This window comes from Gobius niger (assembly GCF_951799975.1).
Source record: "Gobius niger genome assembly, chromosome: 15".
Taxonomy (NCBI): domain Eukaryota; kingdom Metazoa; phylum Chordata; class Actinopteri; order Gobiiformes; family Gobiidae; genus Gobius; species Gobius niger.
In genome coordinates this window covers 5750883-5764811 of record NC_136866.1, presented here as the reverse complement: position 1 = coordinate 5764811, position 13929 = coordinate 5750883, and positions in this window count along the sequence as shown.

Below are 13929 nucleotides of genomic sequence, written 5' to 3'. Positions count from 1 at the left end.
CATCAGAAGTTATTTGGAAATACTGGGAAAGACTATCTCCTGTGTGTTTATGTAAGCAGCCAAAACATATTCTTTCACTTTTGCTTCAACAATTTTACTTTTCGTTCTAGGACATAGTGTTGCTGTAGTCATAGTGGCAACATAAATGTTTTAAACATACATTTTTAATATAGTGAATCTATTGTGTGTCAAAGTGGATAGTAAGTAATGGGTTGTACTCAATAAATATGCATTTGGTGTAATATCTTGACTTCTAGGCTTTCACTTTAGTTCTGGTAACTGCCATTCTTGTGTGGTTTCACTTTTAGTCAGCAGGAACTTCCACTTGCAAAAATCTACTGTTTTTTTAAAGTTGTGAGTAAATTTCATATTGTGCGACTGTTGCTGATCTATTTTTATTTAGATATCAACAGAATATCCCTCATTATCTGGGGCAACTCCACTTGCATCATATCATTATTGTTGTATACAGACATTCCCATGGTCTTTTGAAATGGTTTAATGTGCTCCATTGTTCGTGTTTCTGTTATGTAAGTGGACCAAAGCCAAGCCTGGGCATGTCTTTTACAGCTACAATGCAACACACTTTAAAACTGGAGTGGTAAGGTGAAATCCATTAGTCACCATTTGAAATACTGGCTAAAAACAAGTCAGGACAGTGATGAATAGCTACAATAAATTAACAATGCCCATGATGCAAAGCTCCAGCAAACTTAACGCTTTACGGTATATTCTTTGTGAAAGTACTTTGCAAAGGGAAAAAAAGGTTACAGTAGATGATCAAAAACACATCTCGTCTGCACATGTGTGGACCAAGGAAGGATTAGGGGTGACCCAATACAGATTCTGCATGTAAAATCAATGAACCCAGTCCAGAACCTCTACTACCATAAACTGTAAACACGTCTAGACTAATTTGATTGAGATAGGCCTATTGTATGTCTGGGGAGTCTTTACACCTTTTTTTTTTTTTTTAATCAGACTGACAGTTGGCCCTAAAGCAGAGTAAATAAATGATCTCATGAGTAATTTGAGAACATTTGGCATCAATCCACCTTGTCTCTGTCTTGATCAGGTCTGCAGTGTACTCACGGTGTTTTTCTGAGTGTCTTTTTCAAACTCAGGTTCCGGTCCTGCTACTGTGGTATGGACTTCTTGTTACTCATGAGTGTTTTTTCAGCATTCATTCCATTTTTTATTTATTTATTACTTCAGTTAGACGGGTTTGTTCATTGATTAATCTTTATTTATTCACTGTCCTGACTCAAACCTATAGTTCAGGGCAGGCCAGGCTATTTTACTACTTTATTGAAAGTGCTACTTATAAGCTGTGGTTAAAAAAAAGAAAACAAGGACCAAGAACCTTGCCCTAACCTATATTTCAAAATTGCACATGGCTCTACATAGCCTAAGGCAGAGATTCCCAACTGTTTCTAGTCACAACCTTCAGTGTAACAGCAGCTGGTATTTGTGACCCCCACATTGTTTCCCCATTCAAACTCCCCTTTGGGAGGTTTGTGCTTCAAAAGCCTGTATTACCAAGTTTCTCAAAACGTTACACTCATTATTCATTCACGCCATACTTGGTCGTGAGCTACTATTGTAGCCACGGCTGCCCTGGGGTAGATTGACGGAAGCAAGACTGCCAGTCTGTGCCATCGGCCTCTCCGACAACCACTAACCACTCACTCACACACTACATTCATTCTGGCCTATTGTTGATGCTTGTAGATGCATTGTAGATGCTTTTAGTGGTAGGAAAAACCGGAGTATCCGGAGGGAACCTACACAGACACGGGCAGGGGCGGACTGGGACTGAAAAACAGCCCTGGGCTCTGACTAGCCTGGCCCAAAGTAGCGTAATTGTGACACTTCCACAAATACATATTTTAACCTCTTCCCCCCCGCCTTAACATTAACGAGTGCATTTTCCCCAGTTCGGCTTTTTATTATTATTTTTTTGATCGGTATCATCAGCAAAAAGAACGGGAAAGGTGGTCGTAGAAACAGAAGCAAAATCATTAATATCAATAACAAATAATAATGGTCCCAAAATTGAACCTTGTGGTGCACCATACTCCACGGAATTCCTTTTAGATTCATGTTTTTTTTATACTTTTTTATATACTTTTTTTTTCTCACGTTTTTGTAGTTTTTGTTTGTCTGTGTTTTTCTCATGTTTTGGTTGACTTTTCATCCTCTTTTTCTCGCTATTTTGATGCTTTTTTTTTAGCTTTTAGATTTGGGTAAAGCTCGGTTGAGGCGGGACCCGTGGCCCTAGAGCCAGTGGCCCTTCTGTGCTCTTCCAGAATGGACATATGGCCAGTCCGCCCCTGGACACGGGGAGAACATGTAAACTCCACACAGAAAGGCCCTTCCTCCTCCAGGTTAAGCCGAGGCAATAAAATCATGTTTACTCAAATTGAATTAGGGAACAATGCTTTCATAATAGGTCTATACATTTTATTGCCATTTTTCTCATTATAGGTTAGGGCTATATATGTTTCCGCTGTGCTGACTGTGAGGTCGTTCCAAAGGTGACCGGGGAATCCTTCTTGCTGTAGCCGGCAGACAGCGCGTCGTCCTCGGCCACTGCTCCTCCCCGCTCCCTCCCTCTCTCCCTTAGCTTCCCCTTCTTCTCACCCTCCTCCCTCGATCTCTCTGCCCTGGGCTGGCGCGCGCTGGGGGATCCGCTGACGTCACAAGCTCTTACACGCACGCACGCGCACAACACAGCCACGCGCATGGACGCACGCACGCATGCACACAACACAAACCTCTCCGTCTTCTTCCCCTTTCCCCTTCGCTCTCTCTCTCCCTCTGCACTGGCTCCACTGCCGCGCTATTCTGGGAAGCGGCGCTCGGAATAACCCCCAGTGCGCGCGTGCGTCTTGGTGCGCGTGCCTGTGAGTGCTTGCGTGTGTGCGTCCCGGAGCGTGTGCGTCGTGCGTGTCTCCTGATTTCACCCTCGCCAACAAACAGACACTGACTGACAACACACAGACAGTGGCTGCGGTGGAGAGAGGAGCGCCGAGCCCGACGGATTCACGCTTTTTACGCAGAACTTTCCGCTTTTTGCCGCGGTGTTCTGGCTCACTCAGCCCTTTCTCACCGCGGTTTTCTTGTGGAACTACACCCTATTGCTCTGTTGGCGTCTTGTCAAGCCACAGTCAGGCGGAACCCAGCTGTCCTGTCACTTGCCCTTTCGCTTCTTTCGTGTTGACATTATATTCAAAGGTAAGATCCATTATTTTAAACCCATTTCGCTTCGACAACACTCATCTCGCCGTTGCCTTGCTTGATTTTCTGTGACATTTTGGCGTTTTGCTTATAAGGGCAAGAAGGCAAGGCTAGGCTATGCAGGGGGAATACCCCGGGCACGCATCGCATTGCATGCAGATTACCCGCGTTGCGTAATATCCTGAGGAATTTGCAGCGGCTTGTGCTCGGTGCTGCGATGTGAGGCCGGCGTGGAGAGAGGTAGACACAGGCAGACACTCATGGAGAGACATGCGATGGTAAAGAGAAGCATGCACTGGGAATGGCCAGATGTATAGACTGATGTTATAAGCAGAGATCTATTCAAACTATTACAATGTTGTGATTTCATTGGAACTGTCCCAAGAGTCTTTGGTTTTCACAGCGAGCCTTTCCAAGAGTAGAGATGACTATTTCTGGATATTAACTGGAAACGATGCAGGATGTTTGACTGGGTTAATGGCTTAATAAGCCATGCATTTTAACACCTCACCAATGTCACTCACCGTGACATTAGCACTAACATTGAGCGTCTTTAAGTCTGAGGATGGGAGTAATTGATTATTCACTACTGGGACTACAAGTCGATGACTTTGAATTTCCCCAGTGTAATGCCATCTCAGGTACTTGTGTGGATGAGAAACACATTTCTGAATAGGGCAACTTTTACGCACTAGTATGACTTATTGGCACTGATTGTAAGAATGATGATGGACTGTTTTGCTCCAGATTCGTCTTCAGTAATGACTTACACTGAGAGGTGTTTCCTTGTTGCTCGTGTGACAACAGTATCAAATTTCAGAGTGGTCTGACAATGAACTCAGCCAAGTCTCAATGTGATGTGAACCTAGGGATAGTGGGAGACTAAAAGAGAAACGTAAAATAAGTCAAATGGATATTACAATGAACGAGTGTGTGTCTGAACATGTTTAGCACACATTTGACTATGTATTTTGTCAGCCTTAAAACCGTGGTATTGTCCCAAACCTTGGACATGTTTCACTTGTCACATCTGCAGAGAGATTAAAGGTTATCACAGTGATCAAATTAATCGTTTTACGAATATGTTATATAGCCTATGGGTAAGCAGAAGGCAGTAGTCCACTTGACTGCATTAAATTGTTACATGGTTTATATAGATGGCGTTTTACGCACTATTTATGCCGCTGTAGGTTTCAGAGCAATTGTCGTTCTATTCAATTTCATATTATCAATAGGCATTCTTAAATAAATGTAGGATATAGTTTTTGAGAGATTGACAAAAGAAATAACCTCACATTGGATTTGGGGAATGAAGGAAAGTAGATTGAAACCCAGAGGTTTGCTTTACGCACAGAAAACGCACTGCCAAAAACAGGCACGTGTTTTCAATGAATAATCTACAGGCCTGTGTTAATTGTTGAATGTTTTTTTCTGCTCATATGATTCGCTCTTAACTTCTGCTATGGACTTGATGGTATTTCCCGGTTGCTTTACAGGAGCCTAAACGCTTCGAGTGCAACATGACAGTGGACGCTCCCAGGACTGGCTCATTTGAGATTTCAGGGAGTGACTTTCTCTCGTCTGCTGCTCATATGTTTCCTCCGCGCTGGAGCGAGTTGGAGTGCGTGTTGATAAAAGAGTGTGTGCGCTAAAACATCGAGAGAGAGAGAGAGAGAGAGAGAGAGAGGGAGAGAGAGAGAGAGAGAGAGGGCTGTGGGTGGTGCGCCGCTGGTTCCGGGAATGTTCCATGACGTGTAGCCGTCTACTGTGGGGCCCTGCGCGGGGAAGAGCGACGGACAAGCGACAATGCTACTCTCTTCTCTGTATAACTCTCTCGCAGCGACAGAGTGCTCTATATGTTGAGCAGCACAGCACTGTCAAAGTCACAGATAAACAGTGTGGGCCATTTATAAGTCAGGCCATTGTTCTGTGTCTTCTGGTTCAGTCTACATGCCTTGATTTAAAATTGCAGCTCAGTCTTAGTTTGTATAAGGTCTTGTGGTTAAGATAGAGTCAGGTGCACATTTTGCCTGTACTTGCAATAGGCTCATCTTTATCTGTTTTAGTCTTTTCACTTTCAAGTTGTCCTTGGATAATTTTGTCCCGAGCAGTTTTGTTTTGCTTCTGGTTGAATCGTCCAGGCCAGAGACATTTACCTTGAAACATTTAGACACGGTGCTACTAACAACTAGTTTATTCTGTCAATCCATGGCCTATTCACTTATTAATGTGTAGCTTGACTCGCCATTAAGTTATCTCCGTCCCATGTCACTGTAAATACAGTCTTGCTCATATCCTGCATATCCAGACTCCAACCGGTCCCACAAACAACAACAACAAACTGCAGCTGTGGTCTGTTTTCAGTTATTGTGAGAAAACACATTAGCAGCGCGCACGTGAGGGGCGCGCATGAGACTATGGTGAGCGCGTGCACGTGGTTTTGATGAGCGTCCACGAGGGAAAGTCCGACCTGCCTCAGGTGCCTGTGTGCAGCCCAGATGGACTCCTAGGTCACAGTGCAGCGACACAGGGAGGCGGCTGTGGCAGACTGAGCGGAGCTGAAAAGCATTTTATCTGATTTTACTTAATGTAGTGAGAAATATCGAGAAGTAAAGTCATGGCAATGGCATTTAAAATCTCATAATGCAGAGTTTTCTGTAAAGCTTCATTTTTAGAGACATTTAAATGTGTAAATAGTTTTGAAACATGTTTTGTTGGGTTGCACATGTCTTTCCACTGATCCTAAACAAGGCTACAATGAAAATAAATTAGGGAAATTATGACTAAAACTGAACATTTGTACATATTTAAAGGTACACTGCGTAACATTTTGGACTATACTGTTGCCGGCAAAACAAAACATGCTCCTAATGACCAGCTCAACACAGAAAAAGCCATTACTGTGGGTAATGAAAGAATGGATCTGGATGACGACCTAACCTGCTTTAATCTCAAATTCTGCAGACTTCAGTCACATCTCCATGGAGACGAGCTGGAGACGTACCCACTCCCTGTAAAGTTACGTCATGTCTTAGGAGAGCTGAGCCACTCACAGCAAAAGTACAAGCACATGTTTGTTTGTAAATTTATGAGGTATTTTTCAATGATAAAAATATCTGTCATGAAATAAATGCTTGTATTTCAAATTTATTTATTGGGTAAAATTCGCACGGTGTGGCTTTAAGTTACTATGCTATTTTCTTTTGGGACGGTTGGCAAAATATGTGTAACTCAGTCAGGTGGAAGTGCTTTTACGATATACTTGGATATTGCGTCACCTTACACTGCAAAAAGTAAATATCAAGCATTGGCTGAAATGACTTGAATTGAGGAAATGTATCTTGTTTTGAGCGGTTTTCACTCATTTAGACACTTTTCCTGATCGGACCAAGTTTACTTTGCTTGTTTGAGGACATTTCAGACCAGTTCTAGGGTAAATCTCGCTTGAAATGAGAAAGTAAAATTGCCAATGAGATAAGACCAATTTTCTTACCCCATTGGCAAAGAAAATGACCTGAAATAAGGACGAAATGTATCGAAACGGGTCAGAAACATCTCAGAACAAGTGAAATAATCTAGGACAAATGCCCAACAACTTCTTAACTAGTCAAAACAGCTCAAATTTGGATTATTGTGCTCAAATTGAGATGTTTATACTGATCTAGTTAATTACTTTTTGCAGTGTATATTGCGCTAACAATATTGTGGCTTCTTGTGATGTGGATCTTATGTTGCCTTATATCTTCCAACAATAATTTGGCGATTTTATTCAAACTCATATTGTTAGGTATAGTTTTGTGCATCCTCTCCGCGGAGTCCTCTAATGAAGACAGACCTTGGCTGCGCTGGCCCAGTTTCTCAACAGCTTGTAATTAGTCGCACTTCATGCATTTTGCATCAGACTCTGGCTCTAACTCAGAGTTTTGTAATCACCAACAGCCAATCTGCACTTGATTGCTTCAGGACAAATATAGGGTTATATGATACATAATGCTAGTGGACAAACATTGCACAAAACTAAGAATCAGGGCTGCACCATTTTAGAACAAAACAACGTCTGAAATTTTGAAAAGATTTACGAGAGATTCAGTTTACGTGAGAATTTTGTAAAGGTAAAGCGACTACACTGCAAAAAGTATTAACTAGATCAGTATAAACATCTCAATTTGAGCATAATAATCCAAATTTTTGTTGTTTTGACTTGTTAAGAAGTTCTAGGGCATTTGTCCTTGATTATTTCACTTGTTCTGAGATGTTTCTGACTCGTTTCGATACATTTCGTCCTTATTTCAGGTCATTTTCTTTGCCAATGGGGTAAGAAAATTGGTCTTATCTCATTGGCAATTTTACTTTCTGATTTCAAGCGAGATTTACCCTAGAGCTGGTCTGAAATGTCCTCAAACAAGCAAAGCAAACTTGGTCTGATCAGGAAAAGTGTCTAAATGAGTGAAAACCACTCAAAACAAGAAACATTTCCTCAATTCAAGTCATTTAAGCCAATGCTTGATATTTACTTTTTGTAGTGTAAAGTATAAATAAAAGAAGGTCTTTGGATGACACCATCAACTAATGTTTTAAGGAAACTGACAAATACCATACATTTTCTCCATCGACTTTCCCTTTTGTCGACTGTCAGTTTCACATCATCAAAGTTGTAATTTAGTGCCGTGGATTTACAGTCACTCCGGAAACAAACCGTAGGTGTATCAAAGCTTTGAGTCACTGAGAACAGTTGAGTTGTAAACTTTTACTCTTTCCTCACCTACAAGATGCGTTATACAGGACAGACATACTGTATCTACCAAAACAAAATACAAAAGTGTACTTGTGTGTACTACGAGTGCTACTGCTGCTGCTATGGCTTTATATTGTTGGCTTTGTTAAATCCTTTGTCAAAATCTCTACAACATTGTTACAGTAAATCTATAACATTCAACATGATTTATTTGTGCGATGCGTTTGACACTTTATAAAAATACGGTTTTGAAGATTTGGCATGTCTTTGGTGTGTTCGAGGTCCACTGGGAATTCAGTCCAACCCGCTGAGATGGGATTCATGTCATGAAATTTTTTGATGTCTTTTATCTTTTGTGTGGATATGCAAATATGAGGAATGCAATGGGAGCTGGCTATGAGGTTTCTTTGTTTCATTAAATCTCTTTGGTAACACTGTTTTTGCTTTTAATTTTTGCAGTAATAGTGACCACTGTTAAAGCGGATTATTAAGTATCAATTACAGATTAATAGAGTCATTCATAAAGAGGGAATTCAAGTAATTTAACTCTCCAGGTGAACTAATTTGCAGATGAAAATGGTCGGAGAGCAACATTTGCAATGTTGCTCTCCGACCATTTTTAGCCACACAAAAGTAGCTCAAAAAGATTGGGGAACCTTGGTTAAGTGAGATTCATTTTGTCCCTGTACAGTTTATAGCAAAAGCAGAAATCTGAGGGAGAAAAACAGGCTGCTGTGCGCTGTCTGCATCTAATTATGAAGCATTTTTATTGATTGCACCCCCGCAAATAAAGTTACCAAAAGTTGTTAGCCTGGCCACGACGTGAAGCTTCATTTTTCCTCCTGATAAGTTGTGTTTATAAACTTACTCTTTTCAAAGGATGCTTTGAATGTGCTGGAAAATGTAGGAATGAGTCTGAATAATACTTAACAGTTTCTAAACTAGCTCCTTCTGGCATGGCTTGAAAACAACAAGGAAAAAATGGGTACTGGCTTTAAACTAAGGGTGAACTTTAAAGCAGTACTAAGTAACTCATGCCCCTAGAGGCCATAAGCGCCACTGCAGGTGTCGTAGCATGTGTTTTTTTACTCATTAATTCTTTGTGAGAGTAAATACTACGCTGTCAGAAAAGACAAAGGGAGAGAGGGATATTGTACATCCAATGACACAGTGGAGATATATTTTTTTACTCAAACTTGGCTGTAAATACTGTTTAAGTGGTGCTAGCCCGCAGTTAGCTTTGCCCGTTAGCCTGTTAGCTTCTTCTTCGTGCTTGCATTAGTGTGTATTGGGGCCTCTGACCCGTAGACAGTGAAGTTGCAAGTGTGGTTTTCTGGTCAGAGACACCAGGGGGAGATGAAAGACCCCCCCAATCATCCCATCAACACTTGTATTACCCCCAGAGGGACTACGATTACTGCTTTAATCACAATAGACTCATTAACTCAAAGCCCTCTGCATAATGCACACGCTTTAATGGCCATCACATCTTAATATGCATCAACAGTATTGTCCTGTCATCCCACGTCAGCTAATACCCTCATTGTAACTATTTGCTCTTCTTCCCACACACAGGGGCCGAGGACACGCGTGTGGACTTACATAGGACCAGATGAGGAGCATCACAATCAGGTAGGATTCTGTTCAGTTTTACGAGACGACAAATCACAAAATCACTTCTTGCCCCCCGCATTAAAGCTATGCGCATCTTCATTGTTTGTAACTGTCCTTTGATGGCACTGAAATGATGGTTGAATTGATTTCTATTCCCTGCCGTCTATTTGCGAGTACCACAGTTGCCGTAGTAACCAACAAGCGCTCCGTTTGCGAAAGGTGCGACCGTGACTCAAAGGTGTGAACGACAGAATATCAGTACAGCGCTTACATTTTAGAGCCTTAGGGGGGAAGGAGGGAATCGGTGGAATTAAATACATTTAAAAAAATATTTGAAAATAATTGTTGAAATAGTTGTGAAAATAATGAATAATATTAATAATTTTGACTCAATATTGAGACATTCGGGTTGCAGAGTATGAGAAGAATATTTAGATTATGTTCTTGGAATTACATTAAGTTGAAGCAAAATTGGGTCATTCATTTGTTTTTTTCATCACATTACGTTAAAGCAAGGTTGTAATGGAACTAACTTTGGAAAATGATGAAATGATTAAACTGAACTTTTGCACATTTTTAAGTTACCATGCATTTTTGTGTGAAAAGCATAGCTGTCAAGTCGCCCGTTTTGGCCAAGAAACGACGATGTTTGTAGAAATCTAAATTCGTAGATGTCCTGGATAATAAGATTGACCATTTGCGATTCGATTGTGCTTCCTCTTGCTGTCCAGTGCTCCATGCAAATCCCAAATTATGTTTTCACGATCGCAATATTACTGAGCAGCTCTAACTCAAATGAGCATTTAGATGGTGTAAAAATATCCGCTTTTGGCCCGGTGTATGTGCGAATGAATGAAACCTCCGCCGCAGACAGTGGACAGAGAGTGGGAGGCTGCCATGGAAACTAGGCACAGACACAGACAGTGAGAAGTGCACCAAATAATGGGAATAAATGGTGCTTTAAACCAGAGGAAATGACTGAGTAACCTTCACTTTTACGCCGATATGCAGCCGCACAAGACAGAACGCAGGGACAAACATCACTGCATCGGCGCGAGTGTGGACAATCAGTGACACTGTGATGAGAAGGTAAAGTAGGCCTTGGTTGTTGATGTAGGAATGGAGTATACTTTGTTGTCTCCACATGGAAATGTTACCTCTGCAGAGGACTATCCTTTTGTGATGCTGGGCTAACCTGTCAGCGGCAATGCGTGACCGAATGCACAGGGCCTTGGAACCCCGTCTTCAGCTCTAGAGCCTGGTTCATGGCCAAGAGAACCTTAGTTGAGAGTGGTCAAGAGTGCCTGTTGTGCAAGCTTTAGACATGGAGGAAGCATAGGTCCATGGATGCTCAACTCCACAAAGAAAGAGCCTTGACGGGCTAGGACACGAACTTCAATCACTTTATTGAGCTTTATGAAGTGGTAGCAATGGAGTGGGCAAGTTTAAGAATTAAAAGGGAAAATAGTCTTTAAAGTTGTGTGTTTTTCACGGGTTCAATGCTGGAATCCGCAAACCCCTGAGAAAATATGTTTTATTTCATTGTATTTTAATATGATACTAATATTGCTAATACTATAGGTTCTTATAAGGTCAAAGTGGATAAGTTAAAATGTATATCTTTGTGTCAGTCATGGCTCGTCTTGGGCTCTGAGCCGAATATCCGTATAATATCGAGCAGGTACATTTCTGTGCATAGAACCTTATTTAATTTTGGTCCTGTGTGATGTCGTCGCCATAGTAACCCGGAAAAGTCCTGATAATTGAGCGGCCCCTTAAAAACTCCATTAGCCCAGCGGTAATTGTATTATGTCCTGTTGCCATGGCTCCGGCAGCTCGCTTCGGTTCCAGCGCGTGTGTCAGAGCATGTATGAGTGTGAATCGTGCATACGCGTGTGCATTTATGATATCTGATTACGGTTTGAATGGCACGATGGGACATGAGTGTTGCCTGGAGACCCCCCCCCCCCCCCCCCCCTCCTGCTATTGTTTAGGCCCGACTTCCTGGTTTTTACAAGGTTACTATGCCAACACGTTCTCACGGTGGGGTCCGCATGTTCTCCGTTACCATGGTCCTGCCCAGGTACTCTGGCTTCCTCCCACCGTTCCAGAGGCTTGCATGTCAATTCTGCGCTGAGTGAGAGGTCCCGTCATTTACTGTCACATTAACGTTATTGCAACTCGCTCCTTCCCCTGCTGCTGTCACTTCTGTCAAACCCAAATGTATAATGCTGGTGTGTAAGTTTGTAAGAGATAGCAGATTTGAATGGCATGCCGGCACACGAGCATCACCTTGCGAGATTGGGCCCTCGCTTCCTGTTTTGGCAGTGACCTCTCTGTTTGCCCATTCAAATGCGATGGAAAACAGTTGAGCCACAGCGAGGAGAGATGGTTTTACACCTGCATGCAAAACTTGGTCTCTGCTGTGCACTTCCTGTTTCTACAGCTGATCATAATGGACTATTGTGGTTAGGTTCATACTGTAGTCTCAGCGGACAGAGCGTCGTAGGATTTGGAGGAGATAAAACAAGCCCAGCACAACACAAAAAATTTAAAAAAATCGTGTTTGGTTTAACGTGGTGTCAAAGATTTTGCGATATGATTGTTGCATCTCCTGATATTGCGATGACAAAAAATGTGATGATACGTACAGTGTTAATTTTGTCAACATATTTTAATTTAGTTTTAGTCTTAGTCTTTTGACTAAAATGTAATGTAATTTTAGTTGAGATTTAGTCGATCAAATCTTTTCAATTTTAGTCTAGTTTTAGTCGACTAAAATTGCAAGTAAATTTAGTCGACTAAATTAATTAATCTTGTTCCTCTGCTTCATGGAGCTGCTCCACATGAACAAAGCTCAGAGCTGATCCTTTGGCAGTAAATTTACGTGATCTGAGGCTCTTTCAGACGGTCAATAGAAGTTTGGATGATTTTAGTCTCTCCTTTTCATTTTTATTTAGTCTCATTTTAGTCGACTAAGATATCTGGACATTTTAGTCATAGTTTTAGTCTCATGAGAAACTTTTAATTTAGTTTTAGTCCAATTTTAGTCGTCAAAAATATCACTTTGACTAAAATTAAGACTAAATACTTTGGTCGACGAAATTAACACTGGATACGTATATCGATGATACGTATATACGCATAGCATTTCATTAGTTCATGCAAATCCTACATTGATAGCATCTGAATGTTCGTTCTTCTGTGACTTGCACAAGAGAAAGCACTTTGGTACAAGGGGAGGTCATGCAGTTCAAACAGAAGTAGAATAAACATTTTCTATCCAAAGCAACACCTGTTGGGAGGATCCGGACACATGTCTCTATCATGCACCAGGAGATCTACAGGTTCTAATCAGCACATTTTTGCGCAATATCCAAGTCGCAATCACCAAATCTCTGCGGTCTTCCATCTGACTGAGATTTAAAAATAAAAATAAAATGGATCCAACGTAGCTTGAATAAAAAACACATGCTGATATAAAGGTTCAGGTTGAGTCACAATTTTTCCAGTTTTAGCTCCAGCTTATCCTAGTTTTAGCCCCGAGTTCTCATTTCTTTTTGAGACAGTGCAATGAGAAACTAATTTCCTCCTTTTTTTGTTTATTTAAAGGAATGTAATGTGTCGAAATGATTTTGTGAAATACAGTATACAGCTCTATAACACACGCACCAGCTCTACAATATATGTACATGCATTGGTTGTATATTTTATTCTTTCACTAATAGAGAAATCAATGTGAGAGGAGATTTGACTCGCTCTAAAATGGCAGTTGCTGAGATTACATGAACATTTTCGGTGACATATACCTCACATGAACGATGAACTCACGGCAGAGGAACAATGTGCCGGGTGAGTAATGCGGTAGCTGCTTGAGGGGCCGTCACTGAACAGGATGTCAGTGGGAGCAGAACCATGAATGAACGAAGGTCATGTGTTTCGGTTTGAAACCTCCTCCTTTGTGATGACGAATCTTGTCCTTGTCATGTCTCTCGCTGAAATCTGCTCATTCAGGATTTCTTCCGTAGTAATCTTCTTTTGTTCTGCTCGAGAGTAGTTTTATCACTTCGACTGATTACTGTTGTTGTAAAAACTGAATTAAGGTGACATTGACGGGCTGTTGGTCTGTGAAGATGGTGAAGTTTTTTTTTTTTTTTTTGCTTGTTGTGTCCTGGATCAACAGACTGACTTTCATTTTGTTTATAATTTTGTTTTCAGATAAATGTTTGGAGCCAGAATTCCTGTAGTCCTTGTTTATTCATAGTTTTCACTTCACAATCCATTGGTCGAGGCCTTGTCCTTCAGTTCTGACCTCAAGACATTAAAAAACCTCAGTAGGG